The sequence below is a fragment of the Balearica regulorum genome, chromosome 9 (genome assembly GCF_011004875.1).
Source record: "Balearica regulorum gibbericeps isolate bBalReg1 chromosome 9, bBalReg1.pri, whole genome shotgun sequence".
NCBI lineage: Eukaryota > Metazoa > Chordata > Aves > Gruiformes > Gruidae > Balearica > Balearica regulorum.
This window is the reverse complement of record NC_046192.1, coordinates 16,645,469-16,673,364: the sequence shown is the minus strand read 5'-3', so window position 1 is coordinate 16,673,364 and position 27,896 is coordinate 16,645,469. Positions and strand designations below refer to the sequence as shown.

The following is a 27,896-nucleotide window of genomic DNA, read 5'->3' as shown; positions in this document are numbered from 1 at the left end:
TTTCCTAATAACTTTTTAGGTTGATGACTAATTTTTCAGCCATGCTGAATGAAGGGTAATAGTCAGATATTAAGCCCTGCTATGAAATAGGTGTCCAAGTGAGAAAAGCATTGGGGAAGCTGTGCAGGAGGGGGAGGCTTTTGAAATATCCCGGTTTCAGAAAAGCCTCTGTTTGGAGCTTCTGCACCTGGGAGGCTGAAACCAGTCCATTGCTAGGTAGAACCCCATAAGCAAATGAGCTTTGGTGGAGTTAATGTCTGTGGCCTTGCCTTGCTGGCTGTGGGAGGGAGACCTAAGCAGTTTTCTCTTAAAATCCTCATCCTACCCTGGGGAAGGATATTAGATTTCAATCTAGGTTTGCAGACAGGCCCCAAATGAACTGTAGGGCTTGTGAAAAATGTGAGGGAGTTAGATGTGGGTTTGGATCCCAAATTTCCTATTCCCAACAAGGAATCATCCGAGTGCTGCTTCGGAGGCTTTCAGCCCTGAATTGCTAGACACTCCCTGCGGTGTCCCTGTTTGCGGCGGTGCATGGTGGGCTCCCAGGCGCTTTTTTGGGCACAGGCTTGATGGTCTGGGCTTACAGCCCCCATTTGGGGACCATAAGCTCCAGGCAGACCTGTGCTGTGCCTTCCCTGCTCTCCAGCTCAGTCTTCCATGAAGATTTAGGATAGGGGGATGGGGAGTGAGCAAAAATACGATGAAATCAGCTTTTTGTGTAAATCAGCTGATGTGCTGTATAAAATGCAGGTCTAAGTTTTGAACCTAGAATTTTCTTTAATAACTAACTAGGGTCAATGAATATAAAGCCCCATGCAGAGCCTTTTACTGTGTTAGTCATAGCTTGATTCCTTTATGTTCCCTCTTCTAATGGCAAGTATTATCCAGCATGCCTTGTTACAGTGTGGTCTTTGGAGGGTGTGGAAGTTAGTAATGATGGTGCCTGAATGCTGTTCCAGAGATCGCCGCTACAATTCACAGCGGATAATAGGAGCCGCAGCCAGACAGATAATAGAACGGACTGAGATCCATTTATTGCTAAGAGACTGTCTGAATATTTGTACATAGCCCGAGCCACTCCACCCTCCTTCATCACATTTCCCAGGAAAGGGGGACGGGGGGGAACAAAACAAAACACAAGCCTAGGGCAGAATGGGGAGGAAGGGAGAGATTTGCAGGCTCTGATGCATTCACAGTTGTTTTTTTTTTTTTGATGGCCTTTGTCATAACTGAGCCAGAACGGCATAGATTGCTGATGTATTTACTGCCTGCTATACAAGTGGAGGCGTAGGACAACCACAGGGAGCAAGTGGTGGACTGGGATGGGAGCTGACCCCAGCCTATCTGAAGCCTAAGCTAACATCTGATCACAAATCTATCTTCCCTTGCAGGTAAACGAACAGCATGATGGAAGGTTTCAGTGACGGGCTGCAGGCAAAGCTGAAGTCAGGGATAATGGAAGTAACTAGGCTAGGAAAGCTTGACCTAATTCAGAGCAGCACAGTTCATTGCCACTTGAAATTTTCTTGGTCTTTGTATGCTTGTTAAGCTGCTTAGGCCTTGCAGAAGCTGTCTGGCGAGGCAATTTGTGTGCCAAAATGTGTATCTGTCATTCAAGTTACTCAGGTTTTTTGGTGTTTGACTAACCCTTCGTTCACCTTTCCCTGTCTGGGAAGTGTGGGCAGTTTTTAAGGAGCAGGAAAAGTTGGGGATTTTATTTTTCTTGCTTTCTAGAGAATTTTGTGTGTGTGTAAAGTAAAATACCTGTAGGATCTATTCCTGATGGTTGCACCTTGCCTTTCAAGAGGGGCCATGGCTGTGCTAGCCCCTCTTAAACCTGGTGCTGGCTCTGTCTGTTCAGTGTTGGCTGTTTCTAGGACCTTCTTGGTGAGCAGCAAGGAACAGGCAATGGCAAAGTCCAATCCAGCAACAAAAGCAATACTGATGATGCCACCTCTTCCTACTTCTTTTTCAAGGTGGTGGAGGGTAGGAAAGTTATGCTGTAGTGCTCCTAGCTCTGGGGAAGGACCGTGGTTCAGTAGGTTGAGGAGAGCAGCTTTGGTGTAATTAACTGATGGTCACTACTAACTCCTTGCAGCAAGCCTGGCCATGCTAATGGAGGAACTGAGGCCCTGATGGAAGTGGACAGTGTGCTGTGAGATAGCTCCCTACCTGTCTGCTGAGCGATAACTGGCTGTCCTCTCTGGCTTGGTTTCCTGGCCCCCTCTGTCAGCACGTGTTTGGATGCTGCCAGTAAGTAAATCCTTGCCTCCACCTTACCCTTTGCTCTGAAACACTTTGTTCATGGTGTTGAGCACATGTCTGGAAGCCTGTGATCTGAGGCACTCATGGCTCCCAGATGTTAGAACTGCTCAGCTGGTGAGGAGTCCTTGCCAAGCCACTCTTCTGTGACCATTTATTTTTATGCTCCACACTTTTTTTGCCTTCATCCCAGAAGTGCTAAGGTATTTTCTTTACTGAACAGGCAGTTCATTAGCAGGGTTTCTTTCTTCTGTGGTCCTTGGAGATCACTGAGGTTGTTCTGTTCAGTAGTGATCTAGGTTAGACTTGTGCTAAGGAGGAAAAAGTTAACTCTGTTTTGATGTGCAAATATGTTCAGGTGCAAGTCTGTTTTCATCCCCAGATCTGCATCATGTGCTGTCAGTTGGGGATAGCAAGCATGCAGGTGAAGGGGATAAGGGCTCTGATTGCAAACCAGGGCTCCTGGGCTCTGTTCTTGGCTTTGAACTGGTTTGTGACATTGGGCAACTTGTGTTACTTTTCTCTGTCATTGGGACTGTGAGCTGCTTTGGGCAGGGGCTGCTTCTATGTGCTTGAGAGTGACTAGTTAGGGCTGACAGATGCTGTCTCTGATGGACAGTGAGGGAGTAGCAACAGCTTTTACCTGGACCTCTGAATGGGTGAGATGTGTATGGACAGTGGCAAACCAAGCAGCTGGGTGCTCACTCATCCCTGGATACAGCAGTATCCAATGCTAGGGAATCCCAATCTCCCCTGTGCTACTCTAACAAGGGTGCCAGATGCAAGATCAGAAATTAGAAATTTCCATCGTAGGCTTCTCCCACCTATGCCTTCTTTCACATTCTTTGGAGACCAGAGATCTGTAATACGAGGTATTGCACAAATCTGTAGCATAGCTCTGCAAAATTCCCAGTATCCTGAGTACATTAATAAAGGCCTGTTGTTTTCCAGCTGGTTGGAAGAGATCATTGTCTTTGGAGAGCCTTTCCTCTTGTGAGACTTCCCCTGGGAGGTTATGTGGAGTAAGGCCTCTAATAGCAGCAAATACTGGTCTTGAAGCATTTCCTGAAGCTTTTGTGGAAGGAGGAGGGATGGGATTTCTCTTCTACACTGAAATTAAATGCCAGTATTTTATGACCCCTTGGTTGGCCCTTGCAGCTGGAAGATCCCACCAAAGATCTGAGAAGACAGTGGTTTCTTTATTTGTTTTTTTTCTTTTTTTTTTTTTTTTTTTTTTGCAGATAGTGTAGGAAGGACCTCTTCAGGGCAACAGGGTAGATGTTAAGAAAACTGCACTCACTCTGATATTAAGAAATATGTTCATTGCAAAAGAAAGACACAGGTAAATTCCAGGTTAGATTTTGACTCTTCTAAAGTGTGCTATTACTGTAACTGAAATCTATAGTTTAGGTAGTGGACATTCCCTGACTTCAAGATTAATATATTACATTCCTTCACGTACAGTTCAACTCAGTTATCAAAAGTCCTTTAGAGTTCTCCCAACTCTTAATTTTAGGTTGGACAGGCATACATGTTAAGGGAAAAGGAATGTCTTGAACTGTGCTCAAAAACAATGACTATATAGTTTAAATATCACTTTTGGGAAAAGAATTTATATCCCAGAGGAATGAGTTCTAGCAACTCCAGCATTGACGCCGTGCATGACAAAGTATTACTAAGATGTTTTTCAAAGGCTGTACTGAGGCTCTCTGGAGATTAGCCCTTTTCTTACCATATTTCAGAATGATGGTGGCCAAAATTTTTCGATACTAGGAATTGGTCAGTGGTCAGTCTTCACCACAGCATCTGCATGAAATTATTGTGGCTTGTGCTCCCAAATCACTGAGGCATTTTGGAAATGTTACTGTTAGGTACTTAAATCTAGGCTCAGGAGGAGCTTTAAGGGAAGAGAAAAGAACAACCCTATTTTCTTTGAAGTTTAGGACCTGGCAGAGATTGAGGTTGCCTAACCCTCAAACTGGTGGCTGGAGCTCAGGCTGTGCTTTCCTAGTGGTCAGGAAGACCTGAGCTCTAACTGCAGCTGTGGCTATAAATAAGTTGTGGTCCACAGGCAAATTCTTGTGCCTTGCTTCCTCCCTTGCAGAATGGGTGAACTGATTTTTAGAAATGCAGCTGGTCCATCCTGCATGCCAGGACCTGTCAGGATTTGTGTGTTCTACCTGCTCCTGTGGCAATCCTTTTTTTTTTTTTTTTAATCAGATTCTGAATTCCTCAAAGAAACAGGGGAGAGGAAGGGTGCTAGGGTAAGTGAAGGGCATCTTCCCATGTGGTTTTTCAGTTCAACCCAGAAGTAGCATGAAACAACCACAAGTCTTGATGCAGATTAGGTTTCCTGGAAAAATGAGTGATTTATTTTTTTTAACACTGATAGATGTGTTTAAATCTCTCTTCATGCATGAGATCTTTTCTTGAATCATACATTGCCTCTGCTCACCCTGTATAGTCAATGTATGGTGGTATAAGAGCAAAGTGAGTATTGGCATCACCATCACAAATATAAAACTAAGACAAAATCCTGATTGAAATCAAGACCTGAGCATGAACTGGCCTGCAGAGATGATCCAAAATGCTGTGTAAAATATGGCTGCTTGGAGAGTTGGACATGACCACCCAGGAATTCCCTTGGGTTTTATGCCCAAGCTCCTAACTACCAAGCTTTTCACTTGCATTGTCTATCGAATGCATATGTAATTCAAAATTAAAGTATCTGAAAGTCACTCCTCCAATTTTGTTGTCCTGAAAGTAGAGATCTGTGTTCCTTTTGTTCTAGATCTGACACATCTCAAACATGTAGAATAAGCAGAAACTTATAACAAGGCATGTATGACAAATTCCAAACATCATTGTTCTTTGCCTTCCACCATCAATATAATAGCTATAAACTAGTACTTAGACAATGACAAATTGAGGCTAGAGTTAATTTTCATAAGAAGCTGGGGTGGGACGCAGCCAGGGGACTTAAACTAGCCAATGGGGTACTGCATACCATATGATGTCATGCTCAGCATAAAAAGGGGCTAGCTGGGGAGGAGAGGCATGGCTCTGGGACGGGTCTGGGTGTCCAGTGGTTGGGTGAGAAATTGCATTGTGTATTACCTGCTGCTTATGTTCTAAGTACTGTTGCTTTCCTCTCCCTTTGCTGTCCCACTAAACTGTCCTTATCCCAACCCATGAGTTTTGCCTTTCTTCTGATTCTCCTCTCCATTGCATGAGGTGGGGAGGAGTAAGAGAGCAGCACATGGTGCTCAGCTGCTGGCCAGGGCTAAACCACAACACAAATTAATTTGAATTTGTACTTTCATATGTCCACAATGATACATAGTCAGTGCATGAGGAATCAAGGCCAATGACTGCTCCTCCACTCTGGTGTTACAGGTTTAATGGACAGTTGAGCAACACTTTAGAAGGCCTTTTATCTCTTCTGCCTGTCCATTTAGATCAAGCCCAAGACGGCAGACTGAAAGCTGCTACTGTCCAGTGAGATGTGCAAGGGAAGCTGGAGAGTGTGATGCCTTAGGAATATGCAGCAGGAAAACCAGCTTATGATCAAAGCCTGCCTGAGTGGTCCCATGGTGGAACCCTCTTGTTTACCAGTGCTTATGAGGTCATGCAACTTGTCTGTGGTTCTTGTCCAGGTTTGGTCCTCAGCTGAAAAACTACAGTGAGGGTCTCTTATTACAAGCTTTAAGATTGATCAGCTACTAGCTATAAAGAAAGCTCGGGCCAAGCAAAATCAGAAGGCTGCTAGCCAGGAAATATCCCTGGCTAGGAAAGGAACTTTCCAGAGTGTAGTTTCAGATCCTCAGCTTGTATTAATGGACCTAGTTCCATGTGTTGGAGAACTGTATGCTTGAAAATAAACTGAAGTGTAAAGGAGAGAAAGAATTTAGTCATGGTAGCTTAAATTCTCTTCTTTTGAACCATGTGAAATGTCAGGAGAACAGGAAGCTCTCCCAGGGGTAATCCCATCCGAGACTCTAGCTGCCTCTGAATTAACAAAGTCCCCAAGTAGTCAGATACCACAGGATGCAGATGTTTTAGTTCTGGCAAGTAACATGAAACTGCAGGCCAAGATTATGCTAAAATTTCCTTTTTTTCATACATGTTGCTTTTTAAAAAAAAAAAAAAAACCAAAAAGCAGATAAATACTCACCCAAACCATAAGACTTGTTTAGAAATGTGAATGGGTGTATGTTCTCCTGCTGGCTGGGTAATTTGGTAGATGTTAACACAATGTAAATACAGTACAAATACAGTTTGGCATGGTTTTTATAAGGCCATATGGGAACTATCAGTTTTATGCAACCTAGTACTGGGTTTAGTGCTTCTGAAGGGCTTCTGCTTTGATTGTGTGTGAGCTAGACTGTAGTAGGAATGAATTATGAAGAGGAGCAAAACGTGTGTGTCTTGTAAACATGGCAACATTGGAAGACCCAAATAGATGGGTAAATGCTGTTTAAAGCCAATGCAAAAAAGAGCAAATCTAAGGTCAGATGGCAAAATCTTTGAAATGCAGACTTGGTGTTTCTCCTCCTGTTCGCAGGAAGATGTGAAAATATTTGCCTGTCATGCCTTAGAGAGAACAATCATTGATACTGCTTGTCAGCCTAGACCTGTTCTGGCCCAGGAGAGAGGTGGGTTGCCAGCTACAGATCCTACAATGAGCCTGCATGTTAACTGCTAGTGATTTGCTTGTGCAGCAGCAATGTTGGACATCTGTTCCCAGCCAGAAAAAAAAACAACCCACCAACCTAGGAATGTGAGTATGAAATGCACTGCCTGAATCAATGTTGCCACAATCTTAATTTACTGCATATGGGATGTTTAGACCAGCAGGGTATTCCTGACCTTTGTTAATATAACACTTTGCAGAGCATCTCTCTGTATCCCCTGACAAAATATGAGTGTATGTAGGCAAGGCAGAATGCCAGTAAAGGCTTCCCAGTGCTGCTGTGAGGGTGTTTTCCAGGAGAGAATGGCTGGATGACACTGAGGATGTACCAGGCCCCAAACTGGAGGTGGGTGAGAAGACAGACAGCAGTTATTTACATAATGGTTGCTGCAATCTGACTTGGAGGAGATTCCTTCCTGTCCCCAAATCTGGCAATTGGTCTAACTTTGCATGGGTGAGGAAAACCAAACCAACTGAACAAGCGGGAAGTTTCTCAGTGCTGGGAGGAATTTGGGCACACGTGTGCACGCACATGCAACTCACCTGCACCAAAGCTTGATCTCTGCTCCTTCCATCCAAGGTGAAATGCTTTGGGTGCCCAAGATCATGGGTCAGAAGGAGAAAAACCTCTTTTCTCGTGGCCCGTACTGCAGTTGGAGCAAGTCAGAGAAAAGTCCATTATTCTGTCTTCTGCCTGCAAGGGACAAGAGAGCTTCATTAGGAAGGGTGACAACACAGGGTTTTCATTAGGCAAAAGGAAGGTTTCATGCAAAGCCAAGTTACTTTCATTGCTATGGAGGCTTCATGGCACTCTACTTCTCGGGTGTGGGCTCAGTCCCCCCATTGAGACTTGTTTATTCCAGAGCTCAGTAGGTTTCTGGGAAGTGCTGTAATAGCTGGGAGGAGATCCCATGGAGAGGGTGGATTCTCTCGGACACATGCTGTTTAACAATGCCACTGTCTGCAGAGGAACAGAAAACAAACAATGCAAAATCCCTGCCGTAAACCATGCAGTGTGCACAAACACCAGAACATGAATAGCCACTCAGAAGGTGGCTAGTGCCAAGCAGCTCTGCTGCTATTTATTGTGGCAGAGGAACTAGAACCAGCTCTTCAAAACAGGCCAATGTTGCCCATTCATGATGGGTTAATGGTTTCTGCAACTGAAGTGTAATGGTTCCTGGTGAAATGGGGGAAACATCTGTAGAAAGCAAATTTGGAAGCACTAAAAACTGCAATGACTTAATTTCATTATATTCAGACATCTCAGGCGGGGAAAGCTAAGGACCCTGTTTGAATAGCTGTTGCAATTGCATGTAATAAAAGCTGAGGGATTGTCTCTGAGGACTGAGCATCTAAGCACCAGGCAAAAGAAGCAGGTGAAAGCTGTCAGATGGGTGGGAGCAAAGTGTATCTGGAGTGACTCAGTGTTACTGGGCAGTGCGAGTGGCTCTGGAGTAAATCAGAGGTGGGGTGAGAATATAACGTCAGTGTTACCTGCATTTACAGGGGTGTTTTAGTTTGGATTAACTCTGCTTTGGAGGACCAATCCTTAGGATTGGATGGTGGTGGTTGAAGTGCATTTGGTGTGCTCTGGCATGTGTCTCCCAGCTTAGCTTCATCTGAAAGCAGTCCAGGTTCATTTTCCAAGATCAGCCTGTGGTGTAAACCAAAGTGCAGTAAGTGGAGACAACTGGGAGATCTGCTTCTAAAGCATCCTGTTTATCTGAATTCAGATGCTTGTGTAGATATATTCTAGGCATGCAAACATACATCTGAAGATGTGAGTAGCTCCTGGAGCATGCTGGCTGCATATCTGTAAGGCCAAAGAGCATGTGTTTGGGCTAAGAGGGTGCAGGGTGCCTTGATCCTGCCAATTGTCTCTTGTGTGTGCTTATTCTTTGCATGTAGGTCACTTGCCAGATTGTTTTACTCTTCCATCCACAAGTTGTGGGGAATCTGTGGTGTCTGGAAAGCAGCTCCTTGAGCCTTTGACGTGGCCACTGAGACTTACATGTGGACTCCGGGGGAGGATTCCAGCTCTTTAGTGGTGAGCCTGTGCATACTCAGTGCCCAGGTGGTGGTGACTATCATTTACCCTATATTCATCTGTCCAAACCATTTGGAAGGTCATTTCATGCTGAGAGGAGAGAAACAACTGCTGTGTCTTTGAGTGAGTTGGAGACAAGGGTTTTCCCTAGAGGAGCCAGGCCACTCTAAAATAAGATAAACAACACCTATGCTAATTGCAGTGGAAAACTGAGAGCATCTTGTGCTGGGTTGCTGTGTGCTGTCCCTGAGTGGGGATTCAGCAGAGCAGCTGGGTTCCAGACAGGCTCTGGAAAAAAAGATGCTCAGAAGTGAACAGCATCTTCTGCACTTGGGGGTAGCTTCCAGGCGTGTGGGTTTTTGGAGATCCATTTTAGGAGCTGCTGAGCAAGCAGTGAGATTGTAAGCCCTGTTTTGTATTCACAAATGCATCCTGTAGTGAAGATCCAGTCTATTGTCCCTCACTTGTGTGTGTGTTTTCTCCTAATGTGTGAGACCCACCCAGGGTCATATATGAAGGACATATGGATGGTATGTGACAGGAGAGAGGCTGCAATCTGCAGCTGGTTCTCCAGCAGGGTTTGGGTACTTGGAATATTCCCAGCTGCAGCATCTCCTGCTCCAGTCCTGTGGGCCAGCACAGCTGAATACGGCAAAGGGCAAGTGGTGTGTCTGGGACAGAGCTGGATGGGGCCTTGGTGTTAGGCTGTGCTTAGGTGGGGTGTGACATGTTGGACATCCAGCACCTCCTGCTCCAGCTACTGACATGTTCATCAAAGAATAGCCACTAAGGGGACAGTCAGAGGTGAGTGAAACAAGATGCTTTTCCCTGAACAGCAGCAATGTAGCCCAGCCTTTCTGCATCAGTAGGCAGTAAGTACAGTGCAGTGACTTCCAGCAGGGCCAGGTCCTAAACTTGGCTATAAGAAGCTCTCAAAGCTTAGTCCTACACCTTAGAGCTCTTCTGCTTCTCCCTAGCAGCAGGCAATGTAATGATTAAAGGTCTGAGTGAAGATATAAAAGCCAGCTGCTGCTGCAGGTGATTGGAGCATTCCTTAGGTCGGACACTTACAACCTGGTGCAGGATTTCACTTCTGCCAGTGAGTCCCACTAAGCATTATCCCAAGGCACATGAATACTATCTGGTTGCTGCCAGAGTTCATGCCATTCTTGCCAAACTAAGTCTGTATTGGCCCCATTGCAAACCAAGTCCTGAAATGAAAAGAGCAAAAATCGTGAGGACCCTTTTGGCCCTCACTTGCAAGCATGGGAATCCATTCTGTTTGTCCTGCAAGCTCTCCAGCAATGAAGAAAGCAAATACCATCCTGGAAATAGTTTGTCTTGACTCTTCTGTCTTGCTAGAGTGCAGACAAATGTTGCTTGCCTTGCTGCAGTTGTGCTCTGAGCTTGCTACAAAGGACAACCATCCATGTATTTCAAGACAGCTATGGTAAGCCAGAGCAATGTACTTTTGAAATCATGCTAGACAAGCTTTTGAAAGCTAAAGAACTAAGAGGTCTGGGTGAATAAAAGAATCAAAAATCCTTGAAGGATTTTTTGGTCTTACAGAACAGACCAAATTCTTGTTATTTTAGGAGTAGATATTTCCAATTTATCCTTTTAGGTACCCCTTCACTGAGTTATTAAGCATGCCTGACAGTCTGCCGCACAGAATACCTTGCAGAATTAGGGAAATTTTATCTCTTCTCAAACACCAGGGAGGTGAGACATATGGAGACTAAAATCCACATCCTCAAAGGAATGTAGATTTGTAATTTGCACTGGAAACTGGTGGAGATAGCAGGATTTCCCTAGGGTTAGGGTTAAGCTGATTGGCTTTTCTGGTATATAGGCATGTAATTGATTATTTTGGGGGCTCTGGGTCTAAGCACTTTCCTTAGATCATGTCTGTAGGGGAGGATGGAAATGAGCTGATGTCTCCTGAGCCACAATTTTCCCTTGCCTGAGTCACTGCTGCTGCCCATGATTGTGTTTCTTACCCTTGCCTCTGAATCAGCTCATTTAAGCTCTGTGGTAGCCAGGTGGGACAATGCTCTGATTTTGGTCAAGTTATTACAGGCCTCTCCCTTCAGACTCAAAACACCAGACCCTTCTTTTATTTTTCCTGTTATCACCTCCTTTTCAGCTGCGCAGTTTGGAGAGCCTGGGCCAGCCTCGCCTCTCCTTGCCTAACCTCTTGCAAACAGCCACGAATTTTTGAAAAGAGCCCTGGCTTGCTCTGCCAGCGCTCCTTAATTTTTGCCTTTCTTTCCTCCCTGCAAGCCACACTGAAGCAATGCTTTGCTATTCTCCAGGAGGGGGGGGGGGGGGGGGGGGGGAAGTAGGTCATGGTCTCGTGTAAGGCAGCTGGTGAGAGGTGCAAAAGGAGGAAAAAAAAAACAAACAAAAACAAACCCCACAACCTGTCGGATGGGAGAAGATGAATGACCAGCTGTGCGGGATAAACAGGGATGAAAGAACTGATGAGGGAAAGGGCGGGAGCCCGGGGCGCGGCGGCGGCAGGTGGAGGAGCCCAGCGCTGCCCGCCCGTCCCGCTGCCCGCCCGTCCCGCTGCCCGCCCGTCCCGCTGCCCGCCCGTCCCGCTGCCCGCCCGTCCCGCTGCCCGCCCGTCCCGCTGCCCGCCCGTCCCGCTGCCCGCCCGTCCCGCTGCCCGCCCGTCCCGCTGCCCGCCCGTCCCGCTGCCCGCCCGTCCCGCTGCCCGCCCGTCCCGCTGCCCGGGAGCGGAGCCGCAGGCTCCTGCTGCGGCTGGTCAGTGCGCCCTCTCCTGGCACAGGTAAGTCTTGTTCCTTCCCTTCCTTTTGAAAAGCTTTCCTTGCTCTAGCAAGCAATGCTGGTGGTGTTGGGGTTTTTTGGGGGGTTTTTTGTTTTGGTTTGTTTTTTGGTTTTTTTCATGGTTCTCTTCTCCCTGCCCTACAGTTCAGCCCAAACAGTTAATGCAGACAGCATGAGACATGCATGGAAAATCACTCTCAGCGGTCCAAAAATCCTTGGTTGCAAAGCATTTTTTCACCCCCCGAATTTTATAGATTTATGAGTCCCCTGGTTTATTTCATTTGTGTTTTATTTTTTGCAGAATTAACATATGAAAAAGGAGGGGGTTTTGTGCCTTCCAGCTATTTTGACTCTCACCCAGCATTACTCACTGGGCCTGGAATAGATCTGTTTGAAAGATGGACTCAAGCCTGGTCTTATCTCTGAGGCAGGATTTCAAGCCACCCTAGTGTTTAAGGAGAGAGATTCAGGTCTGGAGATGTGGCTTATCCCTGTAAGCACCCCTTAATTTAGGGTACTGTTTACAATATGGTGTGGATGGCGATCTCTGCTTGTCTAAGGATTTAGGATTTGTTTAGGATTTTAACCCATGTTAAAAAAAAGGGACAGGCAACCTCAAAAGACAAAAGCATTTCAATGCAATGCCTGCTGAGAGAGTTTAGGGTGCTAATTTTCTTGCTGTATTTCTGTAGGCACAGTAGTTGTTTCTGATTTTCACCAGCCTGTCTGTGGCATTGCTATTGTCACCCAAGACAAATTCATTTTGAATTTGTCCTGGGCCAACATATGCTGCAGGACTCCCAGTCCTTCAAAGCACATGCAGGAGTGTTATAGCCACTTGCCTCTTCACCAGGTCAAAACTCCCAACCTCAGAACTGGGATGGGAAGCATACTAGGAGGAAATGACCCTGGATTAAGGAAGGTTCAAACTGTTGAAGTCTAGAAATGAGGGTCCTACTTAAATTTGGAAGGCTTCATTTCCTCTGTAGTCCTAGCAGCAGGGCCCTAAAGTTTTCTCTGGAGGGCTGATACTTAAATCCTGCTCACAACTTCAGTCCTCTGACTGTAAAAGCCTCTTCAGCACCTTGGAGCAAACTTTCCCTTGTGCCCAGGGGTGGGGGATCTAGCTGTCAAGCTGAAAGCCTCTTGTTTTTTCACTCTTTCAGGTAGCAAAGAGGGCTGGTGGAGCAGAGTTGGGCAGCCTCCTGGCATTATCAAAATCTGCTGCCTGAGCTGCACAGAAACTAGGACTAAAGTCCTGTGTTTAAAAGATTACTGAAACCTCCATATTTTCCTGTTCTTCAGCTGATTTACTTCTGCATACACTTGGAACTGCTGGTGAGTATTGGAAGCAGCAGTCTCTAGTCTAACCAGGGTTTTTTCCTGCTGCTGGCTCTGTGGAAGAGATTTTAAGTTTAGTTTTAAAATAATTCTGCCTAGAAAGAAGGGCTCAGGAGGATGGCATTAGCTAATATGCACAGGCCAGAGATCTGCAGCCAATTGCTCCTGCAGGCAGCCTGTATCTGGTGGTTGAGCTAAACCATGGCATGCAGAAAGCTCTCCTGTCCCGAGTGAGAGTCTCAGCAGTGCCAAGGGCCAATTATCCCTTCCCTGTTAAAAATAAGTGTCCTGGTTTACTGTTTGAGCTGCCTGACTTAAAATTACAGCTTTAGTCTATGCTTTTCGAAGATCTTGGTTCCAAGGATCTTTGAATACTGTGCAGGCATTAACAAGCCTTAACGATGCCCCTAGAAGGCTGCTTGGTAAGTAGGAAGGGGGCACAAGAGGTGAGGGCATGTGGCTGCCCATCTCTGTCCCTGTGCAGGCATTTCTGACTTCTGCCGCCATGCTTCATGCATGTGACAACGTTGATTTATTAGAGGAAACTAATCAGTACGTGGTGCTCACCTATGTAGGCTACTGTTGCTTCTCCTGCCCACTAGGTGTGAGCTCAGAAAATAGTTTGAAACAGAAACATAAAATGGACTTGGAAACGCATTAGCTCACTGGAGTTTCCAGAACCTGCGTGTGTATTTTTGCAAGCAGAATATACCACCTTTCAACCTGCAGTATTTAGAAGCACAGCATGGTTATGTGGCTGTTCCAGCCCTTGCGAGACTGGGAGATAGGAATGGTGGTGTTTGGGGTAGTGAGTGGAGTGAAGGGAGCCTTTTGGAAGCAGTACTAGATTAAATTATATCAAACCACAGGTAGTGTTCATATTGCTTCCTCAAAGTTCTTTAGGTCTTAGAAATAATTAGGGACAGTCTAATATGAGGTCATAAATCTACTCAGGGGATCATGCAGAACCAAGAATTGTGTGTTAATATCTGTCATAGTACCCTCAATTATTAATCAAATATGTTTAAAAGGCTGGTTGATCCCACTTTTTGTTTCTAATCTGTTCCCAATGATCAGGAGTTACCCTGATATTCAGGGCTTCACCATTTCAGAGAGTTCTTGTGCCAAATCAGATCTCTTCACTCCTTCCTTTCTTCCCTTACTCCTTAAATGTTAGCGGTTGCAACAAAGCCTGCCGTCAACTGTTGGATTGGATTCTAAATACCAACCCGCATCCAAATTTTGCAATTGGTTGCATTTATTACAATGGGTGGAACTAATTCTCTGGATCCAAGTACAATTAGATGAATCTAGATCATAATTGTGGGTGTTGCACACAAAAATTATGAAGTTTATTTCCCTTTATCTACTAGTTCTATTGAATTACAATAGTTCAGTACTAGCCTTTCCTGTTCAAAATCTATTATGAGCCACCTTGAAGGCCAATGGAGCCTATAAAGGAAAAAGTATGACAACCTGCAAGGGAACAGCATGTCTTCACGAGCTTGCAGAAACAAAGTGATAGAATAAAGTGGAAATATATGCCTTGGAACTTGCAAACAATCCTCCTCTTTATTTTTGTCTAATACACTGGCTTTTGTATTTCAAGCCACACTGGATTGTTTTGATTACCTGTTTTGACTCTACCTATTGTGAAGTGCATGGCAATGATTTTGTACGTTTTTTCTCTAGATAGCAGCTTAACCATTGCTTTGTCCTGCAGAAGTGGTGCAGGCCCTGTGTAGTATCTTGTCAGCATTGGGATGACTGAGGCTGCTACTTCTGTGCTGATGTGGAAAGAACAAAAGGCTGCTTAATATCTGCAGTGAGTCTGGGTCTCTCCCTCCTGAGAGATGGCTCCTGGGTCAACAACCCCAAACTAGAAAACAATGCTGTTCTCTCTGTAGCGTGGAAAAGAGCTGAACTCTGTTCCAGTAGCATCACTCTTTTTTAGCATGAAGCTAAAATTTTGAGTAGCCTAGAACTTTTAGCTTAGTTGTGTCCTGCTAAAATAAAAACCTGAGCTCATGACTGACCCGGTGGTGAAGCAGTTGAATGACTTGTTTGCTTTTTGGGACTGATTCGTAAAATAGGCCCAGAGGAAACAGACAGGAATACATGCTAGTCATAATAACGCCTCCAGAGAACACTCATTTCTTTTTTTTTTTCTTCAGTGGTATTGTCAGCCTTCAGTGTACTTAAAAAAAAAAAAAAAAAAACACCCACCCAAAACAAAAAACCTGGCACACAAAGTACACATAAGTTAATGAAAGAATGAAGAGAGACTTTTTCCTCTGAAACAAAGGATGATGATGACTTTTAATGAAACTCTTTTCTTTTTTTTTTTTAATTTGGATTCTTTTTAACATCCCTTACTGTACTTCTGAAGAGCTTTGCCTGCTTGGTCCAAATCTTGAAGAACAGAAGATAACATCTGGAGTTGTTATGCAGGTGCAGGAGAATGAACAATTCTTAGACTTATGAAGAGCTATGAGTACTCATGTAGTGTCAGGAGAGTCAGCTGTAATTCTTTTACTCTACACAGTCCTGGGGAAACTGCTGGAGCATTGTGTACAATTTGCTGGGCACGTTTCAGGGAAGATGTGGACAATGAGGAGATGCCAAAGGAGAATAGGCAGAACAATTGTAGATCTTGAAAGCATAACCTCAAAACAAGGAGGGGGGGGAAAGCTGACTAAACTGGAATTAAAATAAGTATAACAGAATTTTCAAAATATATAGAAAAACTCATGCACAGAGGAGGGAAAAACACTGTTCTTGATAGTAATGGAGATAGGATGGGAAAGGTTTTTAAGACTTGGTTAGCCAAATGTGTTAAAAATAACATGCCTCATGCTCAGCCACTAGAAATGGAGTATTTGCTTAGGACACTTTCTAATAACTGTCTAATGCATCCTTCAAACTTTGAGTCATGGGAAACTTATCCACACTATCTTTGCAACCCTTAAGCCTTAGAATAGAGAAAACACTTTATTTTAATCTAAACTACCTCCTCTATTGACTTCAGCAAATTTTGGATTGTGTTTGCAGATACCACAGAGACAGTAAACCGGAGTTGATGCCTGAGACCTGAGCTGAGATGCATGCTTTGAAATCATGTAAAAGGAAGCAGAGTTACTTAGTCAAAATGTAATTCCCATGGTGTTTAGTCCATATTAACCGCAGAGGGAAATGTTAGCTGGTTTTCCCAACACTGATGCTTATTAGACCATGAAATAGTTTTCCCTCTGGGAGATATTTAGAAGTGAATTGGATGAAGTGCTGGAAAAATATAAGGTCTTGTACACTTTGGAGACAAGTCTCACAGAGTCAGGGCATCTGAACTGGGTTCAGTTTCCTATTTTGTCACTGATTTATTGTGTACCTGCATTGATTTTATTTTGAGATCTACTCTTGGGAAGAGCAAGAAGTGCTGAGATACCCTGACTGAAGGGGTGCAAGACCTAGTTCTACTCCTCCTTTCTATTTCCAAGCCAGTGTTTCAGATATATTGTGTACATGCAATTTAGCAACAGCAGTGCTAAAGCAATAGACTTAAGCACATAAATACCTGTGTTTGGAAGTTAGTAGTTAGTCTATAACAAAACTGTGGGCCAGCAATTAGTCTCAGGTGCTTTGGCAATGTGCTTATATGTCAGTTGACTCCCTGCTGTTTTGCTTTTAGCAGGCAGCACAACATCTGTAACAGCTGTATAGGGGGTTGTTTCCATCACACAGCCATAGAAGAGGCACCAGTGTAATGAGAATGGTGCCTTTTCTTCCATATTGGTGTAAAGTAGGTCTCAAACTCCTCTTTGCTCAGAAGGTAGTAATGCCTGGTTTTTTGCATTACCTGTAGAGGTATCTCTTCAGGAACTTAAGCAGAGCTCTGCTCCAAGAGCGTTTTTCCAAGTGGCACAGTAGACATGCAGTCTGGTATGATCTAGCTCCATTTTTAATGTTTTTCAGAGAATAGCTTAAAACTAATTTTTTTTGTTCCTTATTCTCATGTAGGATACTAGCTCTGAAGCACACTGTTTTGATTATTGTCATGGCTAATCAAGAAATACCACTTACTTTGCTGTTGATAGGTCCTTTCCAGACCGCAACTAAGGAGGGGGACTGCAGGCTTGCCTTGACTTCTGAGTGTGTGCACCAAAACTTACTTGAACTCTGAAGACATTTAAAAAAGGATCTAGATACGTATATCAAAAAGGATTGTTGTAACACTCCAAATACTCCTGAAATAGCTGTTCAAATTTGGTGGTCAGAATTTAGGCTGATGGTGGGATTTCTTTTGCATATGTCTGGGGATAAAATGTAGCTGGATCTGAAGGGACTCTAAAAAGCAGAAAAAATTATCTAACCTGGCTTATTCTGATGTTCCCATTTGGGAAAGGCAAAGCCATGGAACCCACCAGAGAGCCTTTTTCTGTTTCCTAGGTTTGCAGAGCCAGTACTTCTGGGTATTTTATTTCTTTGCCTGGTTCTGGCTATCTTGTTTCTATCCTAGCTTCTCACAGCTTCATTAGATTCTGGTTTGGGTCTAATCAATTCTTACAGTCCTTCAACTTTTGGCTGTCTTTCTTACAAATCTGTAATGCAGAGATAGAAAAAGCTCCAGGAGGTTTTCTAGCTCAGTGTGACACCGTAACAATATTAACATATGAATATATGACCTTGTTAGCTCAGTATTCACAGGGTAGATATTTTTCTTCTAATTGTCCAATGCATTACTTATTATTATTGAGATATGTGCTGTATAAAACAGTACCATTACGTTTCTCCCAGCTGGAAGCCTTACTGTGATAGTAACTTACATACCATAGGATTTAGGGAGAACTTAACTAAGGCTAAGAATAAAATTCTGGAAGCAAATGATCCTGTAGCTTGGTGCTAATGTTGTATGACACCCCATAGCCATTGTATCAACAGCTCGTGAGCAAAATTCTGAATTTGCACAAGCATCCTTCTTAGTGTCATGGTGTTTCTTCTGGGACTTGCTAGAAGCCAAACTAAGCCTGCTATTTCCAAAACCATCAGGCAGAAATTGATGAATCAACATAGTAAATAACCCATTGCTTGTTTCCTGAAACAGAGCACCTGTAATGTAGAAGGGGTAGCTGCCTGGCAGGAGGTTGGTGGTGCTTTTAGACATATAGGAATTTTGGGACTGAGAAGAGAGCTAGGGACTAGTGGATACACAGAGCCAAGTGTAAGTGTGGTTTGGGCTATGAGGCCTTTTTATCAGGTGTTGGTGCCTCTTCAATGCCTCTTTCAGTTCCTTGATAATAAGCCCATGTTGGTGTGTGATGTGACCTCAGGGGAGGTTAACACTTCTACTAAAGAAAGCCAAGTCATGCTCCTTTCAATCTTGGATGTTTGCTGTTGCTTGCAAGGCTGTTTCTATTTGTGTTGTCATTTGGGTGTGATGCCTGCAAGGTAGGAATTGCCTTAAGATTGGTTTGTTTGGTGAGAGAAGGGAGGCCTGTTTGTCAGGTGCGTTCTCTTCTGAACTTCAGCTTTTGCCAACTTAGTCCTAGCCTTCAGGCTGAAAAGGCAGGTGTGAAGTGAGGTGACATATTATATTAAACAAAACCAAAACACATGGAGTAGGCTTGTGAATGGAGGAGGAGGAGATTTGTTGCCAAGTCTGGGTGATGTAGAAGGCATCGAAGATCTGGACCTGTTTTTCTGCTGAGGACCTGTATGTACCTCTTGACAATGCTGCAGCAGGTATCTGGAGGGCAGGGTCTCTCAAGTAGTAGCTCACTGGCTATGCCTGGGGTGGAAAAGACTGCTTTTCTACTTGTCTTTAGGGATTTAGCCTGCCTAGAGCAGAACAGATAATGTGAGAGCTGCATAACCAGCTGCCATGTGCAAGCCCTTCCTCTCTGAGCAGACTGCTAGACTGGAGCTTTGCTGTTAAACAGGTATTAAGGTTGCGCTTGAAATCAATCTCACGCTTGAACTGCAGCCCTTGCATTTGCGAGGTATTGTTTCCTTGCAGTACCCCAAGGAGCACCCACGGCCGCAGGCATCTTTTAGTGGTGACGTTGCACAGCGTTGGCATAAGAGAAGTGCTTTCCCTTCTTGGAGGCTGTACTCGAGCAATACCAGGGCTGAGTCTGTGTCAACTTTATATGTGTTTGGGTGGGCTTGAGAGGAGGGTCCTCTAAGTTCCAGTTCCTCCTTTGGGGAAGTGGAATTTGCTTAAACAACTGATGACTCAGTTTCTCTGATTGTAAGATGCAGATGAGAAATGTTGGCTTTCTAGATAACAAATGGGATTATTCAGTTTGGGGAAAAGTGAAAAAACATTTGGAAAAAAATGTGGGGTGTTATAAACAGTGGTACAAAGGTCATTGAGCAAACTAACATTCAGTCTTTGACCCTTCCTAAGATAGTATAGCCATGCAGTCATCTTCAGTCTGATGGTACAGAAGGTGGCAATGAGCTTTCTGCTCACGTGTGGCTGAACAGCAAGATGGATGAGCACATAATTGCTTCTTCCACAGAAGTTTTTCATACACAACACTAAAGATAAACTCAGGGAGATAAGGAAATGCAAATAAAGTGCTCACAAATTTTCCAGTAATGCCTTGGGGGTCACTGTAGCATGACACAACCTTAGAAACGTTGGGGTGGTGGGAGCTAAATTGGAGTGGGGAAGTGGCTTTTAGCTTCTCAGCAGAATATGGATTCTTTGTAGCAAGGTCTTCTCTTGTGTGTAATACTGACTCTTTCTGTTCTAAGGCTTTGCTTTTGATGGTAGTCTTCAACAAAAGCTGAAGCAGAGGCAGCTCTCTGAACAGACATTTTGGATAAGATTGCAGAGGAATGAGTGGATTTAGTTCCAATGAGTCCCTTCCCAACACTGTGGCATGTAGTTGGGATCAGTGGTGAATTCTCACAACAAATCAATAAATACTTTGCAAGATGCCATGCAAAGCTGTTCCCTAAATGACCTCACTGTGCTAGGTCATTGCTACCCACTGATGCCAAACCATGAGTGTGGTTTAGTGGATGGGAGAGGGAGGTAATGTGGAAGAGGGATGTTTGCCCATCGGACCACTATTGGTCATGGAATGCTGCTGACAGGCGACTGCCAAGGCTACATGGGAAAGTATTCTATTTATCATTTAAGCAGATAAATTATTGCTGTGTCTTCCCAAAGTGGTGTTTGATTTTTGTACTTTTTTCCTGAATAAAGGTGTCCTTGTTTCCCACCAGACTCTGTATTGGCAAGTGGAGAAACAGTGCCTGGCTAATGATGCTGGAGAGTAAGGAAATGCATCTATTCCAGAAGAGCAGGCAGGTACATTGGGATGGTATTCATGGTGCTCTGTACTTGTAAGAGGGAACTTGTGTAAATCCATACATTATATATGCTAGTACCTCCTGGCAAAGGGCTTACAAACTCTAGCAGTTGTCTTGATGGCAAGGATTCATTCTGGTTGGTCTGCCAGCGGCACTGGCTGCCTCCGAAGTTATGCATGTTTTCCCTTGTAAATATTTTCAGTGGGCTGTTTTCCCAGGACCATTTCACCTACCATCACCTTCCATCCTTCCCATCTGCATAGTCCTTTTTTAGACCAAAAGAGAGGAGAGGATGTTGTTTGTAGAAATCAGCATTATAAACATGCCCTGTATGCTTATTTTGGAAGATTAACAGCTTTTCCCATCACTCTGTAGAAGAGACAGAGACACTACCTCCCTAGATGTCTTCCTGCTTCACCCCCAGGAATAGGACAATCTTGTCTTTCACCTAGCTACTCTGCACAGCTGAAGAGAGAGGAAACAGAAGTTGGAGCAAGGATTCACTATGAATCATGATGCCTTGCTTCCCCATCCTAGCTCATCCCAGAGCTTCCTGGAGGCTGCTCTGTCTTAACACTGTCGGCAAAATTACACTCGTGCCACTTCTTCCTTGCCCTGGCTTGCCCTCTCTATTAGGGAAGCTGCCAGGAATCCCCTGCTACGTATGCAACTGCGGGGGTGATACAAGCACAGCTTTGTGTTCAACATAGCATTTAGAAGCTGTTTTCCCATTGCTGATGATCAGAGCAACATCTGTCTCCTTGTTTACAAGGATGCAATTGTAAGATGATCAGAAAAGCTGTGTTTCTGTGGCTGCCGTGTATTATAACTACTGAAATGTACTCCTGCACCAGCAGGAATAATATATAGATAGACCTTCTAATCTGTTCTGTATTAGCAAATGATGGACGCGGTCCAAGCAGTGATAATGAAAGCTAGCCTAATAGAAGGCTGTTGAGATCCTTTTAGCTAGAGCTTGGTGATTTAAGTCGGGCTGAATGCTGTCTTGCTTAGCTCTTATGCACTGATCCCTGTGTGTACCATTACTAGCCCTGCCCGGGCTAGTTGACAGGCATGTTTGGCTGGGCTGTTCCTTCAGTGTGATGCTGACCATAAAAGGTGATATCTTAGCACTAGTCCCAGATGTTGTCCCTGGTACTGGGGTAGGAGCCACTAGCTTTGAACTTAGTTTGAGCACATGCCTTTTCAGGGACATGCCTAAGGACATGCATGTAGTTGAGTTATGAATGAGTACTGCTTGTCTCAGAGCCAATTGCGATTGAGTCTCTGGGGACACCTGTGTTTGGTACATCTGAGGCCATTTTCACGTTCTCTTACCTGCCTTTGTCTGGGCACAATCCATGACTTCTATAGCTCTTTCTCAAAGTGGCATGTACTATTTCCCACTTGCTGTTCCCTATGGGGATCTTTGTACTGCTGCTGATTGCCTGCTTTCTTTGCTGCTCTTTTCAGCTCCTTAGTTCTGTGGTCTGTCCCTTGCATGGAGGGATAAGGGTTATGCTGGTGGGCTTCCTTGAGAAGCAGAGGCTGGATAAAGGGAAAAAAAATTCAGGCCTCTTGTCCTCTAATGTGCCTGGACAGAGTTCAATTGTGTGGCATCTGTTGGATGCCAGGGTTCACTTTGCATGGTTATTTCTATGGGTTTAAAGCTATTTACATGGCTTCCCCTTTTTTCACATTATGATCTGCACCCTTCCTACTGTTTCTGTCTTTTATTGCTTTCTGGTGTGTGAGAACACACTAGAGTTCCCAGCTGTTTAAGAGCTCTACCCTACACCTAGCAGGTAAAAAGGAGGCATTTGGGGCTGATGATGTCCCCAGGACTAGAGCAGTCAACCCGTGACTGGCCAGTTTTCCCCTGAGGAAACTGATATGCATGTCTGGGTAATTGTATGACAACTACAGAACAAATGATCTGTAAACCAATAAAGAAACCTAGCCTTTTTCTGCAGAAAGATGACTTGCCACTATAGTGATGAGGGCAGCAAGCAGAGATGGATTGTCCAGATGTTTTGCTATCTTTCAAAGTAAATGTATATATGCTTAGGGTTTTGATTGCAGATAGCTCTGTTTTCTTGTCAGTGGAGTAACTTATATGTCTATGTCAGCTCTTCAGGAAGTATTGTGTCATTGGGAGTGTGGACTTTCCTGATCTCTTTTACCTCTTTGACCTTACTTAAATTCTCTGAGTTCTCAGCAAACTAAGATTAATTGAATGGCTTTAGACTTTCAATGGGAGCTCATGCTGCAGTGACCTTACTGATTGCCACTGACGAGAGTGGAAAGAATAATTCTGAGCTTCTACAATAGCAGCTTTTCATCACAGTGTTGGAGGCAGGTCTTGTCCCATGGGTAAGGAACATATTGGTGTGCGGAAGAAGGTGCTGTTTTCAACACTCTTGGAGGTTTGACTTGCAAACAGAGATATTTGGGAAAAAACCTAGCAAATTAGTTAATAGTAGATAGAGAAACATAGTTGTTGGCCCTATAAAGATGTTCATTTTCAGTGCAAAGGCTGTACTATAGTTTGAAGTGTCTTCTCTGTGGCCTGCTTTAAGAGAAGTATTGGCTAAAAAGAAGGTGGGGTGTTTGGACAGGATGCTACACTGGACCTCAGAAGATATTAGCTGGATTTTTGAGGGCTACAAATGACACGTGACCACAGACAATCCATTAAACATGTCTATGACTTTGCCTTCATCTTATTTACTTGAATCCCCAGCTCTTTGGAACAGAGTCTGCTCTTGATGAATGTTTGCAGAGTGTAGTGCAGTGAATTTGCTTTCTGGTCCAAACCTTTGGACCCTGCTGTTAGACAAGCATAGATCATGCTCACCTGTTTCAACTATGTCATTAGTCTGCAGAAATCCATGTCCTCTGCTGAAGCGTCATTTGCAGTGGTTTCACCAGCTGCGTGTTTGGAAGGGCTGTGGACCTAGGCATTGGTAGGGGAGCTGACAGGCTGCATCCCATTATCCTTTAAGTATTTGCGCACTTTCTTTTAATGTGCATGGCCAGTGCTGGCTGCCTTTTGCCACTGTCATAAGCAAAGCAGTCGTTGCTCATCTAGGTAATGTGTTGTGTCCTTACAAAGTCATTGGCACAAATTTCCCTGGCACTGGGCTTTACCTCAGCGCCAGATCCCCTCTGTCACCTCAATGGGTTGCAATGACATCCGGCAGCAATGCTCTCAGTGATGCTGATTCCTCTGTGGTATGTCATTCTAGGTCTTTACTGCTTGTCCCCAGCAGCTTGCAGTATCACCATCACTTACACTACATTTCTTTAAAACTGTTCCTCCAGCCTACCTTTTTCTGCCAATCTGTCTTTATTTCTGTCTCTCTTGCCTATCTAGACAGTGAACCCTTGGAGAAAGGGGTTAGCTGTATTACTTCTGCTATACTCAGTCATTGCTTGTCACTTGGTGGGGAATAGCCCCTAAACTTTCACTCACAGAACAGGTTTGATTATATTTGGCAGGCCTAATTATAGGGCAGCTAAGATCTCAGGTTTGGCCTCTAAGCACAGTAGTAATATACATAATAATTTGGGTAGCTGCATATGTTCTGAGACTTCATAATAACCAGAGGTGGAGCAGGTCATATTCTGGCTTTTCCTGAGTGTACATTTTGATAGATGCAATGGGGATGTCTACAACATGTTTAGCCTATTAAAATTGCTTCTGAGATTTCCCATTTGGAGAAATGATTATAGGTGCAATCCCATATAACACCATTTTATGCTCTCCTGCTCCTACAGTAGATACCCTGTTATGGGCCCAAGAGTGCTAAAACTTGTTTCCACAGATTTTTGCTTTCCAGGCTCCTCTGTAAAAGAGCAACATAAATACCTGATACCCTGATGTTTTACTCTGTGCAGTACAAACTGAGCTTTAGCCCACTGGCTGCTGCATTTACCAATACTGATTCTGGAGTGGCATACAGTGTGGCAAAATCCAAACTTGCAGCAGCCCAGCACTGAGTATGGAACTGCTGCTGGATCCCTGAAGTGGCCTAGGACAGAGGATATCACTGGGGAAAATACCAACAGGGCAGAGAATGAGAGCTGGTGTCAGGGGAATCACTCCTACATCAGTCTGTGGGTGGCCATAAAGGATCAAGAAGTTATGCTGACAAAGCAAATAAATTTATCTTGTGCTTTCTAAGGAAGTTGCTGCCTCAGACTTGGACATCAAAGTTCAGTTTTGTCATTCCAAGTAAACTAAAGAGGAAATTCACCCCCTTTCTCTGTTCCTTGCCTATGGCCGTGACAGCTGTCTTGTGCTCGTGCCTACCAGAGGAGTATTAAAACTGCCTCTCCTTGGCCTTCTGATCTGTATGTTAACTTCTTCCATTCAAGATGTGCCTGAAGCACATCCAAAGGGCTGGATGTCCAGGCTATACGTGTCCACCTCCAGCTGGAATTATGATACACAACAGTGTTTACTTGTGAGCAGCACAGCCTCTCTAACTGCTGAGAGTTAAATTTAGGTGCACAGATTCTAACCCAAGCTGGAATTTGGTCAAGGATACTAAGGTTAACAGTTCTGCTTTTGGGTAAAGTGGTATAATACCTTTAATGACCAGAGGAACTTAGCTTTGCTTCTCTTAAAAAGCCTTATGATGATAACAGTTTATGCTGTCCTTAGGTTTGCAAGGAGAGGCAAAGGGAGAGCAGACTCTTATTACGTAGAAGCTCCTGGGGGGGTAGAAAGGAGGCACTTTTCTCAAAACCTTGACATGTGGTACACTCCCATTCTCATCCACCCAGCTCATGCTAGCAATATAGATGTTCTCTGCTGGCATTTCCCCTTCCTTCATTGTCAATTGATCTTACTGACTAAGTCTTGTTTCAGCCCTGTAGTTGCATTTTTACTTTTTTTTCCCCCTGCAGCTTCACTCAAACTTAATATTCAACCATGCTCCGCTTCAGCCCGAAGCGCTCGGCGCGCAGGGCTGGCTGCGAAGAGGGGCCCTTCAGCACTGGGAGAGCTCCAGCAGGACACTCATCAGGCACTGTGCCGCTCAGTGCGAGGTCCGCAGGGATCGCAACTTCAGGCTGTGTTGATGCGAAACATCTGATGTTATCTGGCGGATGGGAGATGTTTATTAATTAGTTTGCCTTAAACAGATTTTAAATAATTCTGTTCAGATTAGGGTTTATGCTCTGCCTAGCTCCACACTAGTCAGGCTGGAGCATTGGATGTTGATTGGTGATAGTGATGGTTTTTCTTGATGAGGCACACCCCTGGTCAGATGCATCCTCCCCAGCTGCTTCTGCACTCTGAACAAGCAGGGCTGATGCCTGATCCAAGCCTCATCAGGGGCAAGTTTTCTGCTACTTTGCTTTCTGAATAGCAATTGGGTTTTGCCTTAGACTTGTGCTTCACTGTATTGAGTGCAGTATGGACCTGTCCTTAAAAGGGGAGGATCTGCTTCCACCTAGAAGAATCCTTTACAAAGTAATGTAACAAAAATAAGAATAGGGGAGGCTTTGCAGGATAGGGAAACCCTTATGCCAGAAGTTAAAGGCAAGATCATAGAAAACATAAACTGATGAATAAGAGCAGGCAACAAAAACTTCAGATACTGTACATAGGTAGAGTACATTTATTTTTGGCCCTTGTCATGTATTTGAAGCAGAACTGTCTTTCTGTCCATGCGAAACAGAATGCCGCAAGGTTTTAAGTTCTCCATGTGACCAGATGGGGTTTGCCGCAACAATAGGGTTTCTGCTTGGTTTTGGGAAGGGCAGCAGTTTTCCTGGCATTACACAAGGCTATGTGATAAAATAAGGAACCTTCTTTCTCCAACTCTTCTGATTTATGAAACGCTGGAACTCAAAACTCCATTGCCGTTTGTGTAAATTTTTTTATTCCTCCAAACTGTACTGGATGTTCTTCACGTATTAATTTGTGGATTACAGAATGTTCTAGGCAAAACATCAGTGGGACAGTAAAATGTTCATGCAAGAGTTCAGCTAACATAAAATAAAACCACAGTGTTCTTCTATCCTGCTTAATAATGACCCGAGTGAAATGGGGACAGTTGTGTGGTCTAGTGGCTAGTGAGGGGTGTGGTCCTCTGGATTCCTGGAGCTGCTTCCCAGCTCTTCTTTCCCATGCTGAGTGACCTTAAGCAAGTTTATCCCTTGTAAATTGGAGCCTGATGTCTGGCTAGGAAGCTTATTAGGAAACTTAATTTTTGATAGAGTATTTTGGGAACTTGAGATGACAGGTGCTAAATAAAGACACTTCTCTCTATTAAGTAGCTCTAAGAAAACATGCTGAGATTCCAATTTTGTGACATGACTACTTAGAGAACTCATCTTTTGGCTTTTTATGAATCGAGCCATCTTGATCTAGAGTCATCAAAAGATGACAAACGTGGATACTCTTGACCATTTTGCTGGAATGACTGCTTCAATTGTCAGCACTTCCGTTTATTGGCATCAGTAGAACAATGGTTTAATTTCCATGTCAGCAAATTATTCTGGATTTAAACAGAACTGTGTGGCAGTGGTCTCAAGCACAGCAAAAGGTGCCCCAGAGCCAGGAAGTTAAACTGATTATAAATGGGAGTAAAGGAGGTTGGCTGAGCTTTGCTTTCCATGTTGAGTGTAAGGCTGCAGTGGACAAAAGCAATCGGTAGGAAAAAGTGTTACAGCTAATGAAGACTGGACATACAAGAGGAAAGGGTTATCCTACAGAATAACACTGTTAGGATACTTAGGCTAATTCTGCAAAGACGTATCTGTTGAAAAGGGACAGCAACGATCTTCCTGCCTTGAAAAGAAGTTAGAAAGTGAGGTTGTAAAATGATGAGACACTGTGGTGGTGGAGATCATACAGGTAGAAAGAACAAGCTGTGGACTAGATTCCTGGCTGAAGGACTTTCATGCAAGCTTCATCCTAAATAATTTGATAACAGTAAATATTCCTTTAATAAATAAAAACTTTTACACATCAGCCTATCTTTCCTCTCTTAATTCCACCCCCCCAGGGAGGTCAGGTCCAAATGCCAAATCAGAACTTCCCCCAGCAAGGTTACAGAGATGGTCTGATTGCTTCTGCACTACAAAGTGTGGGCTAAAGTGTGGGAGAAGGGCTGGCATGTTCAGGATTGTGCACAAGAGTTTTGCCATTGGATTTTGCTGGAATTGGATTAAGCTGTTCCTTTGAATGCACCCACAATCAATTAATTTCAAGCTGTGCCCTCATCTATGGCCAGAACAAATCAAGATTTTTCTTCTCCTCCCACATATGCATAAGTGACATCATGTTGTTGGGTAAATGTTGCTTTCTTGTCCAGCCAGCATTTTGTCCTGGCTTGAAGTTTGGTAGCAGTTTTCTGCACAGTGTGTACTGTACAGGACACCTGGAGAATATGCTTTGCATTTGCAAGTAGTTGCTATGTA

General features: G+C 44.1%; 1 long non-coding RNA gene across 1 annotated transcript in view; it reads left to right on the top strand.

The window, feature by feature from the left end:
• Nucleotides 1-27,896, top strand: part of LOC142602931 (uncharacterized) — a 47,994-nt gene that overhangs the window by 8,987 nt on the left and 11,111 nt on the right. The window contains exon 2 of the long non-coding RNA XR_012836789.1: nt 2,099-2,253. This is a non-coding gene — a long non-coding RNA (uncharacterized LOC142602931). The remainder of the gene's footprint in view (nt 1-2,098; nt 2,254-27,896) is intronic.